This window comes from Callorhinus ursinus, unplaced genomic scaffold, assembly GCF_003265705.2.
Source record: "Callorhinus ursinus isolate GAN/ISIS: 27379988/994484 unplaced genomic scaffold, GSC_fseal_2.0 scaffold41, whole genome shotgun sequence".
Classification (NCBI taxonomy): domain Eukaryota; kingdom Metazoa; phylum Chordata; class Mammalia; order Carnivora; family Otariidae; genus Callorhinus; species Callorhinus ursinus.
The window spans coordinates 1,314,995-1,327,157 of record NW_027397103.1 but is presented as its reverse complement, the minus strand read 5'-3'; the positions used below and the strand labels follow the sequence as shown (position 1 = coordinate 1,327,157).

Here is a 12,163-nt window from a genome sequence, read left to right as displayed (position 1 = left end):
ACAATCTGCCATATTCACCTCAAGCCTGGTTCAGCCCCCCAGGGTCACACAGGATAAGCGGCCACCTCCTTCCCACCCGCCCCCCAACAAGGGCCACTTCCTCACTTCTAATGTGGGCCAGTACTTCCTCTGCATCGTTCTTAACCCCTTGCCTTCTGGCCCCCACCAGCTGGGACTGTTCTCTCTCCAGGCAGAAGGAGGAGTGCTACAGGATGTTTTTGCTCGCAGGTTTGTCTGTTCATTTGCTTATATTTTGACTTGGTCCAGAAGGGAGGGGAAAAAAAAAAAAATCTCAAAAGACTCACGTATACAGGGGAACATAAATTAAAAAGTGAGAGTGTAAGGAGGAAGGGAACGTGGGTGGAGACAGAAAGCAGAGCCAGGGCTGAGGGGAAAAATGCAGACGATAAGTAATGTCCTACATGCTGAGCTTGGGTGGGCCGTACCACGGACTCCCAGACTTACAGTCTCGGAAAGGAAAACTGGTCCCAGCGGTCACGTGCCCCTGGCTAAAAACAAACCCCCTCCAGGGGATGGCAAGCCTTCCTGTGGCCAGGGGGCAGAAGGACTTTCTCCAGAGGTACCTGCAGAGAGGACAAGGTGTGATGTGGTGATCACTGTCCTCATGGACGCCCTGACTGTGGACACAGCCTCGAGGTTCTGTGCATTTTAGGACAGGCATCGAAATGCTTACGGCCTGAATACGGCGCCCTTCCCTCTAAGCTGGTGGCCTTGCCCCGAAATGCAGTTCGGTAAGAGCCCCTTTCCCCGGCCGGGCCTGGGAAGGAGCGTCTAGACATCCAGGTTTATGCATTGCTGGCTTCCTCTGAAGACATTTCTAGGATATTTGGGAGCAGGCCTGAACTGGGTGGCCTTCAGAGCATCCTCTCTGATCCTGTTTCTCCCAGGGAGAAAATGCTAGACCCCAACCATGCTCCCTACCAGCTGGAGGCAGGCCCGGGGTGTGACTCTGCTCACTCTCCGCTGCTTGCTTGCCTGTGACCATGCCCAGGATGCTGACAAGGACACTCGCGAAGCCTACGTAGTGTCCCTACATCCTGGCTTGTGCCTCTTACCTCAACAGGCTTATTAAGAGTGCTGCTTTTACTCTCAAAGTGCCCCAGTTTGGACAATGTGGATTTCCTACTCACAAATCACCCCCCCTCACCCCTGCCCCAGAGGGAGGAGGACCAGAAGCTTCTGAGGGCTGACCTTGCCTGCCCACCTGTGCTGGGCCCTGTGCACTTACCTGGGTCCTCACAGTCCCATGACCCCCACTTGGCAGACAAGAAAACAGAGGTTCGGAGAGGCGGGGCTACCATGTAAAAAGGTACGTGCCAGGCGCCTGTACCCAGAATATTCCGGGGTTTAAGGTACCCATTGGCTCTGCACAGGGATGGCTACTCCCACCACCTCCACAGATGTAGAGACTGAGGCTTGGCTCAGAGACAGAAGGGGGCCTGCCGGGGGCCCTGCAGTCTCAGCCTGAAAGCCTGGATTTGAGAGGCCGCTCTCTTTAGTCCAGGCTCGCAAGCTGTGGGCCCTGGGGCAAGGGACTTGGCCTCTCTGAGCCCTGGCTTATCTCCTCTGCAAAAATGGGAAGGAATCTGGCAACTACCTTCTGTTGTTGCAGGACAACCGCTTGGAGGGAGCGCCCTGGAAGCTGGGGGCACGTCCGGGTGTGGTTACTGGCGGGCGGATGAGGAGCAGTGGCTCGCCCAGAAACTGGACCCTCCCAGGAAGGCCACGCCCCTCAGCCCAGGCCACGTACCTTGCGGGGCCCTGTGCAAAGTGAGCACGCAGGCCCCTTATTCAAAAAGGACTAAGGATTTTAAGATGGCAACTTCGGGGTGTTAAACCAAGCTCAGGCCCTTCTGAGGCCCGTGTGGCTGCCCTGGTGGCCCACCCATGAAGCTGGCCCTGCCCTGCTGCTCTGGGGGGCAGGAGTGCGAGAAGAGTCCTCTCCACTGCAGGCCCAGCAGGGCGGGGGTTTTGTGGGCCCCCCCCCCCCGGCAATCTCAGTGGGGAGGAGGGAGCAGGGGATGATACCGTGGTGGACACAGGAGATGGGAGGAGGGCAGGGCAGCCAAGTAAACCCAGAGGGAAGAAGACACAGGTGAACAGGGGGGAGAGGGACAGGGAGAGACAGGAATAGGGAGACAGAGTCGGCAGAGAGGGCAATGGAAGCAGCTAAAAGGTGAGAGCAGGGAGAAAGACTAAGACAGGGCAAATACAGAGATTCAGAGTCAGACAAAAGGGGAAAAGGCTGAAAGCCACCTCTCTGCCCAACTCCTGAGAAGGTCCAGGAAGGCCCTACAGACCCTCCCACCCCCCCACCCAGAGTGGGCTGAGGAGGGGCCCCACGAACAGCCATCCTTCTGGGGGGTGGTCCAAAGCAGCTCGGAGAGTAGAGGGCATGTGGGCATATTCTGTTGTATTTAGGCACATGCTTAAGAGTATAATAAGGCAGCCTTGGGCTATTTCCAAAATTCCCAAAGATCAGAGAGCTAGGAGCAAGGTGTGAGCCCCATAGAAACGTGAGGGGCCTCTGCTCTGGGACGGAAAGCTGGAGCCACTTGGCAACCGGGGACCACATGCTGATCAGAATATGCAATGGGAGCTCGTCCATGTCTTCGGCTAATTTTACCAGGAAACAGCAAGTACCATTTAACACACAGGCTGTTTGGTGGTGGGGTGGGAGCGGTGTTTGGGGAGGTCCTGGCAGAGACTGGCTAAAAGCCCTATCAGGTTGTTTTCTCAACTGAGTATAGGGGTTTTCAGTCATTATCTTCTCTAGAGAGTCTCTCTGTCCATTGGATATTAGCATCAGGGAGGGCCCACAAGGACACATTTTTTTCCTATAAACATTTCACCAAGGGTTTAAGAGTTCAAGGGTTCTCTTGGAATGAGACAAGCAAGTCTCCTGACTCGACCACGGCCACAGGGGGCCACCAAGATGACGTGGACGTTAGAGGGACGGGTGGGCCCTGCATAAAACCCAAATAGGACCCTCTCAGGCTAGGTTCAAAGTGAGCCAGAAGAACCCTCTCCTTGGGACACTGAGGAAGCTGGAGTCAGGTTAAGCTAGGTTTAAAACCCCACATGTGTTCATATGATGGTCAAGGGGGTAATGGTGGTAAAAAGTCACCAGCATTACAGTTTAAATAATACTTCATAATAACTCTTATTATTAGTCTAACGGGCATTTGTGCACGATTCTCACTTGGCTTCTGTAACTCAAATTTTTGACTTGGCAACACAACTCCCATCTAATTGGTGCCGTTCAAAACCCTCTGAAATTATTAAAAAGTTAGGATGCAAATCCTTGCTCCCACCCTGCCCGGTCCCTTCTGTACCTATCAGCTTTACTTTTGTTTCTCCTATCCCCTTCCACGGTTTCTTTGGGTCAATACGAATGTATATTCTAATTTCTCTCCCGTTTCGCGTGAAAGGTAGTATACTACACACACTACTTTGCAATTTGTCTTTCTTACCCGACAATACACCTTGGAGATAGTTTCACATCAGTATGTAGAAAAAGTACCTATCCTTTTTTGATGGCTGCATAGTATTCCATTTTGGGATTTACCGTTATTTACTGATTCAGTCTCCCAGGCTTGAGCATTTGACTTGTTTCTAGTCTCCTACTACTATAGTTCATTATTGTATGTGTGTTACAATATTGTAATCAATCATGTTGTGTGTGTATCATTTCCTACTCGTTCCTAATACTGTCTGGGGCTCTCCAGCCCTTGTCTTTTATGATGAGCAAACAAGACTTCAGCCCTCCCTTTGCACTGGCTGGGCTGTGTTTTAATCCGTCAAGAAGATGCTTCAGAGCCACTCAGACTGTCAGTCCACAGAGAGCCCAAGCCATGTCTGGGGTAGGAGGTGTCACAGGACGTCGGAGAGTCTCCGTTTTTATCCCAACCGTCCCAGCTGTTCGAGCTTCTGGTCCTCAGTTTCCAGATTTATCAGAGGGAGAGAGCAGTCATGCACAGGGCCATCGTGGGGGTCAGGGATGGGGAACGGGTCGGCAGCTGTATGAAACCCTCTACGGTATGAAAGAGACAGATATGTGCCCAAAGCCCCCTTGCCAGCTCCACGGGGTCGATCTGGACCCTGTGGGTTCCCAGAGAAGGAGCCAGTCAGGCTGGAGGAGGCAGGTTCCCCAGAGAACCGGGCAGTGACGGGCCCAACTGGCACTTTTTCCAGAGCTGTCTCCATCTCAGAGGCTGGAGCCTGAGCTCCTGAGGAGTCATGTTCTGGACCTGGCTGGGCAGCCATGAGCAGCCCCAAGCCACGATCTACTGAAAGTTGTTTTCTGTTTTTATTCCATTTTGAAATAAATCAGTGATCACCTTCCCGGGGTGCAGAGAAAGCTCTCCCCTCTGTGGACTGGCCCTAGCCTTCCTATCCCCTCAGGAGAGAATCCAGGGTGATTTTCCACCCATTGCTCATGAACAACAAACAAATCCTGGCAGGCAACATGGTACCCGTCCCACTTCCAGGCTGGAGTCCTTATCTCCCTCTGTGGAGCTCTCACTTCTTCCCAACTCACCTCCCAGAGGGAGGGCCCCAAGTGGCTGACAGAGGGGTCTTGGTCTCCCTGCTCCTTGCTGCCTCACCCGTCGACCAAGAACCCTGGCAATGGCTCCACCGGTGCCGGTTTCCAAGGGCCCCCGCAGTGCATAGCTACAAGCAAGCCGTGGGAACCACCAGTCAGCCCTCAGGATCCTTCCCATCCTTTACTTTGTTCCAGCCTTCCAACGGCCCTGATTCCCACCCCCATCTCACAGTTGAGGGAACAGAAGCTCAGAGGGGCCAAGCAACTCGCCTAAGGTCACGCAGCTACAATATGGAGGAGCCAGGACTTGAACCCAAACCCATGCTCCACACACCACGGGGAAGGGAGCGGGCTCTGCAGCCAGAACACCTGAGTTCAAATTCCAGCTCTGCCACTCACCACATGAGAACTCTTCGTGGCTTAAATGGCCCGTGCCTCACTTTTCCTATCTGTAAAATGGAGCAGTAACAGTGCATACCTCATAGTGGTGGTATGAGGATTAAATAAGAGGAGTATGTTATTGAATAGGATTATGATCTTATGATTACATGACATATGATTATACTGCCCCAGATCTGAACGTGGTATAGTCAGTCATAAGGGAGTCTGATGATAAAAAAACAAAACAAAACAAAACTCCTCCCAGAGCTTCTTTCACACTAAGGTATAAATATCTGAGGACAGACGACACATTTCTCTTTTATACGTTCAATAAACCTTACTGAGCACGCTTGATCCGCCAGGCACCAGGCAAAGAGCTGGGGGATACAAAGATACAGTTTCCACTCCTCAGAAACCCCGAGAAGCCAGGCAGGGGAGGCACACAGTGAGGGAAGCACGAGGCAGAGAGCCCCGCGTGCTGGCAGAACACGCGGGCATGTCTCCCACCGCAGCTGCCAGGTCAGGCAAGGCTACCTGGGAGAAGAGAAACTGGAAGGACGAGTGAGGGTGGCCGAAGCAGAGCAGATGTCCAGGCTCAGCGGACGAGAGTTCTGCACGTCCAAGGAACACAGCTGGAGTAGGCGGGTGCAGATCGAGTTCAGATTTAAAACTTTGACGGTGTACACGCAGGCACTGTGTGCAGCAGAAGCCGAATTTGAGCAAGAACATATGGACCCTGGTGTCACCTTAAAAATCCCAAAGGGGGGGCACCTGAGTGGCTCAGTCGTTAAGCATCTGCCTTCGGCTCAGGTCATGATCCCCGGGTCCTGGGATCGAGCCCCGCATCGGGCTCCCTGCTCGGCGGGAAGCCTGCTTCTCCCTCTCCCACTCCCCCTGCTTGTGTTCCCTCTCTCGCTGTGTTTCTGTCAAATAAATAAATAAAAAATCTTAAAAAAAAAAAAAATCCCAAAGGGAAGGTGGGGGCCGGGGGCCCCCCCCCCGCCGCCCCCCCCCCCCCCCCCCGAGGCCTGGGATGCATGTCACACTTGGTTGGTGGCACTTTCTCCTGAGTTCCACCAAGAAGCCCAGCTGTCTCCAGGGCCCTGGGACTCAGGACTAAATATCCCAGGCCTGGAGAGCCTACCATTCCTTCAGCTTTCCAGTTTAGGAAGAGGACCCTCACTACATGCCCGCCTACCCGGGGGCAAAGCCCTCTCCTTCCTCCTGTCTTCTTCCTCCCCCCTCTGCTTTTCCTTCCTTAGCCAGGATCACAGACACCTAACCCGCTTGGGCTTTCCCGTCCCCTGCTCCCCCCCTCCCAGGAAAGGAGCCCGCATCTGAGATGGGCCATGCCCACATCCACACCAGCTCCGCCCACCTTCCCGTCCCCAACCCAGGATGCCCTTCCCGCTCCAGAGCATTCACACATTCATCCAGTCTGTAACAGGAATAGAACTGGGTCCTGGAAGCTTCAGCATACTCAGAGCCAAAGAAACACAGTCCAACAGCCAAAAGCACTTATACATGATTCAATTTTTTTTTTTTTTTTACTGCCATCCCTCAAAGAAAAACAGACTATTGTGGTAGATGTTGGTGCCCGGCTCAGATCCCCTTTCCTGGCTGAGGGCACCCGTCCCATAGCTACAAACAATACCAGATGCTCACAGCTGGTCCTTTCTGAGAACTGCCCAGAGCTAAGCAGGGGCTGCCTCTCCCCAGCTGACATGGAGTACAATTCAGGCTCCAGAGCGCCCCATGGGACCAGGCTGAAACTAGTCTCCACCTGAGACCACCTCCTTGCTGAGTTCCTCCCCTGCTCTGTCCTTGAACGCAAATTTCAGATTGTGCTCCCAAATTCACTAATCAAAATAAATAATATTTTAGTTCCATATTTTTAAAATTTGTTTATTTTAGAGGGAGAGGGAGAAGGCATGCGAGTGGCGGGGGCGGGGGCGGGTGCGGGTGGGGGCGGGCAGAGGGAGAGGAGAGAGAAAATCCCAAGCAGGCTCCACGCCCAGCTCAGCTCAGAGCTGGAAGCAGGTCTCCATCTCAAAATCCCGTGATCGTGACCTGAGCCAAAACCAAAAGGTCAGACGCTTAACCGACTGAGCCACCCAGGTGTGCCTAGTTCCGTATTTTTTTAAAAATCGAAACTAATGCGTAAAATGCACGATGAACAAAATATCACAGTTTTAAACAAAGATGGACCCCAACTTTGAACTTGCATGACTCTGTCTCACTCACCTCCCCCTAATCTCAACCCTGCCTGAGAGAACTTACTCGGTACCTCACATTTACCTAAATCCTTGCCTCAGGCTCTGCTTTGGGGAAACAGATATCCAACTCAGAACCCAGTCTTCTCTCTCCCCGCCCACTGCCCTGACTCTGAGTTGTTGTGTGCTGAACGATCATGGGCAACTACAATGTGCCAGGTGCATTCGCTGCTCTGCAGTCCCGCTCTGGCTCTAGCTGCTGGAACCTTCCCCTCCATGCCCAGGGCCCAGTCTTTTCCAATCGTGTGGCCTCCTCAGCCACACCTGTGCCTACCTCTCTCTCTCAAATAAATCTTTAAAAACAAAAACAAAAATTTTGACCACGTACAGGTTCCAGTGGGCTAGGGTTGTCAGTCTCTCTGTTTGACATCAGGGGAAACTGAGACCTTTCAAAGAGCCGCTCTGTCTTTCCCGTCCAAACCCTGAGCCTTGAATGTTGCCTTGGGGAAACTGAGGAATGAACAAGGTGCTGTGGGAGGTAGGCGACATGGCTTCTAGACCCACTCTGCTCCTAATTTTCTTAGAACCTACACAAAAGCCTTTCCTTCTCCGAGCCATGAGCATGTGGATCTTCCAGGCGACCCTGAGCTAGAAGGCACCCTCTGGTCCAGCAGGGAAGACTCAGCCCAAGCTGGGTTCAGGGCATAGGCCCTGCCTGAGCAAATGAGCCAACACGGCTGGAGAAACAGGACCAGACACCAGGCTTCTTTCTCTGACACCATGTTTGGGCCTCAGTTTCCTCTTCTGGAAATGAGTTCTCAGATCCTTGCCAACTCACAGTTGGCTCACAGAGAGTGGCACCGGAGCCAAGGGCTAGACACTTGGCAAAAGCCAAACCACCTGGAGAGAGAGGCTGGCCAAGTGCCTCAGACGAAAGGCACACAGGCTATTTCCTCTAGAGGGACCCAGCCCAGACCAGAGGTCCAGGACTCCAGCTGGGGAATCCTAAAGTTTGCATCTTTGTGCAAAACCTTCCCTGTGCCCGGTGGGAGGGTCCTCGCGGCCCAGGTGCTAGCTGGGTTCTTAGTGGTTCTTCCGTCTGGGAGCTGACTGTGACCAGAGGCGATGCCCTGGAAGGAAGTGGGTCTCAGTTGTCCAGGAAACTGCCCCAGCTGCCCAGCCCCAGCTAGGCAGCAGGGTAGAGGGGAACAGGACTCACCCAAGTGGCATCTTTGCAAGTGTTGCGGTTAAAGCTGTCTGGCTTCTGGCTTCAAACTCCAGCTCTGCTGCTTACCAGCTGTGTGACTCTGAGCAGGTCACTTAACCTCTCTGTGCCTATTTCTTCAATACACAGTGGAGAGATGGGGGGGTAGGGAAGAAGACTCAATTGTCAGTGTCCCCCTCAAACCTGACAATCCATGCATTTCCTATCCCAAATTTCTCTGAATGAGCCACAGAGACAGAAAGCCAGAACACAGATGAAGGTCCCCTCCGCGGAGCTGACCCAAAGATTTCTGAGGGCCGCAATTTCTGTCTTTAAATGCAGGGGAATATTATGGCGCTGAATGCAAAATTCCCATGCTTTTTTTCTTTTTTAAACAAAGCGTACGCCCTCAAAATAATTTTACATTTTAAAAATAGGCACACAACCTCAAAATAACGTCAGTGAGGATTTGGTTTTCCCGAAGGGAAGGAAGGGATCTTCAGGAGATGCTCCAGATCCTGGTCTCCAGAGTGTGTGGGCGTGCCCCTCTGCTGTTGGGGCTCACCTGGGCATCCCCTCACTAACAGCTGTGGGTTGCCCACGATGTGCAGGGCGCAAGGTTGTGGGGTGCCCGGGGCAGGTTTCCTGGACAACTGAGGCCCACACCTTTTTATCATGGCATCTTATCTCAGCCAACTCCCAGAGAGAAGAAGCCACCGAGAGAGGCCAGCCAGCACCTGGAGCCTCGGGGACCCTCTCTCACCTCGAGGTAAGTGCTTGCTTTTGCTCAAAGAGGCTCCACTCAACCTCTGGAAGACTTAGAACACTGGCTACAGAAGAAAGGAGAGAGGAGAGGGGAGGAGGGAGAGTGAGAAGGGATATACACCGAGAAGACAGGGGCCAGCCAGACTTGCCCCAGCTCCTCACAGTGGCCTGGCTCTGCACCCCACGTCTGGGGACAGAGCCCAGAACCCCACGAGTTTCAGAGCCCCCTCAGGAACTGGAATGTCCCGAGATGCCTGCAGCATTTCCATATGACACCGAGGAGAGAAACTAGCCAGCCCCCACCACCCCTGGAGGAGCCAGATGATCCCCAGAAAGATGGTTTCAGATGGTTCCAGAAGCATATCGCTGCCCTGGAGCCAGGAGCTCTTTCGACTTCACCCCTGCACCCTCTCAACGCCCCTTGCAATGCACCCCGAGTTTTTGAGAACATGGCTTTCAACGAGGTGAAGCAACTTGCCCAAAGCCCCTCCGCAAGAAAAAAGAAAGGGGCAGAGCTTCCTACCAAAGCCCCCCATCACTAGGGACACAGACTGGACCGGGCCAGCCTGCTAGTGGCAAAACTGCAAACACTTGTGCATGTATTGAGCACCAGGCCACAGATCTGTGTGCACCCAGTGTGTGGACGCCCCATTCCAGATTCTTGCCTTTAAACAGCTGCCTGTGGCAAATACCAAAAAAAAAAAAAAAAAAAAAGATAAAACACAAAAGTGTCCTCCCCTACATCCACCTCCCCACCCCAAAAACCCTATGAGGCAGTGTCATCCTCGCCCCCATTTTACAGATAAGGAAATCAAGGCCGCATAGCTAGGAAGTCAAGGAATGTGAAATCAGGCAGTGGGATTCCAGAAATGCCACCGGCCAGGCCCCTCTGCCTCTCCAGACACATCTGGACCACGCGGGCTTCGCCCCACACTGGCCCAGCCGGCACCGCCCGGCCTCTCCCCGCTCCCTGCTCCCCGCCAATGCCCGCACAGGGGAAGACAGTTTTCCTAGTTCAGTGAAGGGTGACAGGGACACCAGACTCCTCATCCAGGAGCCAGGACACGGCCATGGCAAGCACCTCTGCCCCCAGGCTCTGGTAGATATGATGTGTGCCAAGATTGTGACGCTTGTCCCCACGGCCTCCCAGGCCAGCCCTGTTTCTCCAAGCTATGCTAAAGTGCAGCTTCGTCACATTAAGAAAAAAAAAAAAAAAGCAACTCAATTCCAACCCCTCCATCTACAAGAAAAAGAACAGAGAAGCCCTCTCTGGTGGAGGTGTGAGGAAGTTAGAAATACACACTTCTATGGAATTGACTCTAACCGCCTGTCCTCGGGTCTCTGGAGCAGGACGGGCCTGCCGCTGGCTTGCCTCTGGGAAGATCCCTGGCCGAGAAGCTCCCCTCACCTTGTGTCCACAGCGCCTGGATGTCCACCAGCACAGACATTCTCTGCTGATTTAAGCCATTGTGCTCACAAAGCCCTGCTCCCGCGAGCTGTCATCAGCTGCAAATACCTCAGTGTGAAAGAGTTGATTGCTTTGGTTTTCAACTGGACATTTGGACGAAAACCGGCTTCTGATGGAATGGGGCATTTGATTAAAAAAGAAAAAAAGGAAGAAGAGATAAGAGATAGACCTAATTGGAATAGGGAGGGTCTGAGGCAGAGGTAAGGCAGAAAGGCCTAGAAATCACAAAGGAGGAGGGTATGTAGACTCTGGACAAAGGGGCCAGGAAAATAGGAAGAAGAGCCATGCGGGGTGCGGGGTGCAGTCACGGGCGCAGGCAGGTAGAGGAGTTGGTGTCAGGGGCCCGTCTCCCTTGGCTAGCAGCTGTGTGACCTTAGGCAGCCGACCAACCTCTCTGAGCCTCACCCTGGACAGAAAAGTATGGCTGCAAACAGGCTGGGGTTTGCCTACTGGCCCCAGAAGACAATCTGAAAGACGGGAAGTGGGACAGGGCAGAAGCCCAGCAGGGACTCAGCCAGTGGAAGCCACCTGTCCCCCAGGGCAGGGGACAGAGCCCAAGAAACTCTTAGAAGGAGGAACTTTGCGTGATGTTGGCTTCCCGGCAAACGCGAGATGCCAGCTCTGGGAGAGGGCTGAGAACGTGGAGCGAACAGAGAGCATGGAGCTGGGGCCAGCCGGGCGGGATGGGGAGGAGGCCCGGGGCCCCAGCCGGTGCAGCGGCCTCACCGTCAGGCCCGCCAGGAATCGGTGAGGGCGAGGTGAGAGGCATCGCCCAGCCAGGCTCCGGGCAGCCGCCCTGCCCTTCCCCAGAGCCCTGTTCCTGATTTCCTTCATGGCTGAGGTTTTTCACGGGTGGTGGTGGTGCGGGGGTACCAGAAAAAGAGAGGCCCACTGAGGCCAGACAGGCCCCGCATCCCCCAGGAGAAGAGAGGCTGACGATTCAAGGTCCCCATCCAGTCCTGCCATGTTTTCGGGCCAAGGCAGAAAGCGGAGGGGAAAGCGTGGGGCAAAGCATGACCCTGGCATGGTCCACACTTGGCACTTCCCAGCCCCTCCTGGCTCGGGACTTCTGGTCCCCCCACCCCCCACCATTCTGCGCCACTGGAGCCAAGCCCCCTCATGCAGAGGCCACAGTGCTTTTCAGCCCCACCTCTGGGCCACACATGATCTCATGTAAGCCGTGTAACACCCTGGTGAGCCCCAATTTACAGTGGGGGAAACTGAGGCACAGAGCAGTTACGTGATCTTTTCTGGGTTTCACAGCCAGTGAGCAGCAGAAATGGGTTTCAAAACAGGTCTGTGAGCGGGCAGAGTTTCTGCTTCTACCCATCAGGTGGCCGTCCCATTCTGACTCAAGGGACGCCCTTTTTCTTCGTGACCCAAATCCCTGACAGTTGGAGAAGCCCCCTGTGAGTCAATTCTGCCATAAAAGAGGCTGCAAATTGCCGGCACTCCCCGAAGACTCTCTCTTGACGCCAGTCAGCTCGACCTCCCCTGCTGCTGGGAGGCCTGTGGACTCCTCAGTGCCCAGCCCGGCTCAGTCTGGCTCCAACGGGGCATTGGCA

General features: G+C 54.0%; 1 protein-coding gene across 8 annotated transcripts in view; it reads right to left on the bottom strand.

Moving 5' to 3' along the window:
* CMKLR1 (chemerin chemokine-like receptor 1) overlaps nt 1–12,163 on the bottom strand; it is a 60,268-nt gene that overhangs the window by 27,934 nt on the left and 20,171 nt on the right. For 3 of the 8 annotated variants that reach the window (XM_025889309.1, XM_025889311.1, XM_073880994.1), the window contains one exon: nt 466–584. The exons of the other annotated variants lie outside the window; for them this stretch is intronic. The gene's annotated coding sequence lies outside the window, so the exon portion shown is untranslated. The remainder of the gene's footprint in view (nt 1–465; nt 585–12,163) is intronic. 8 annotated transcript variants of the gene reach the window in all.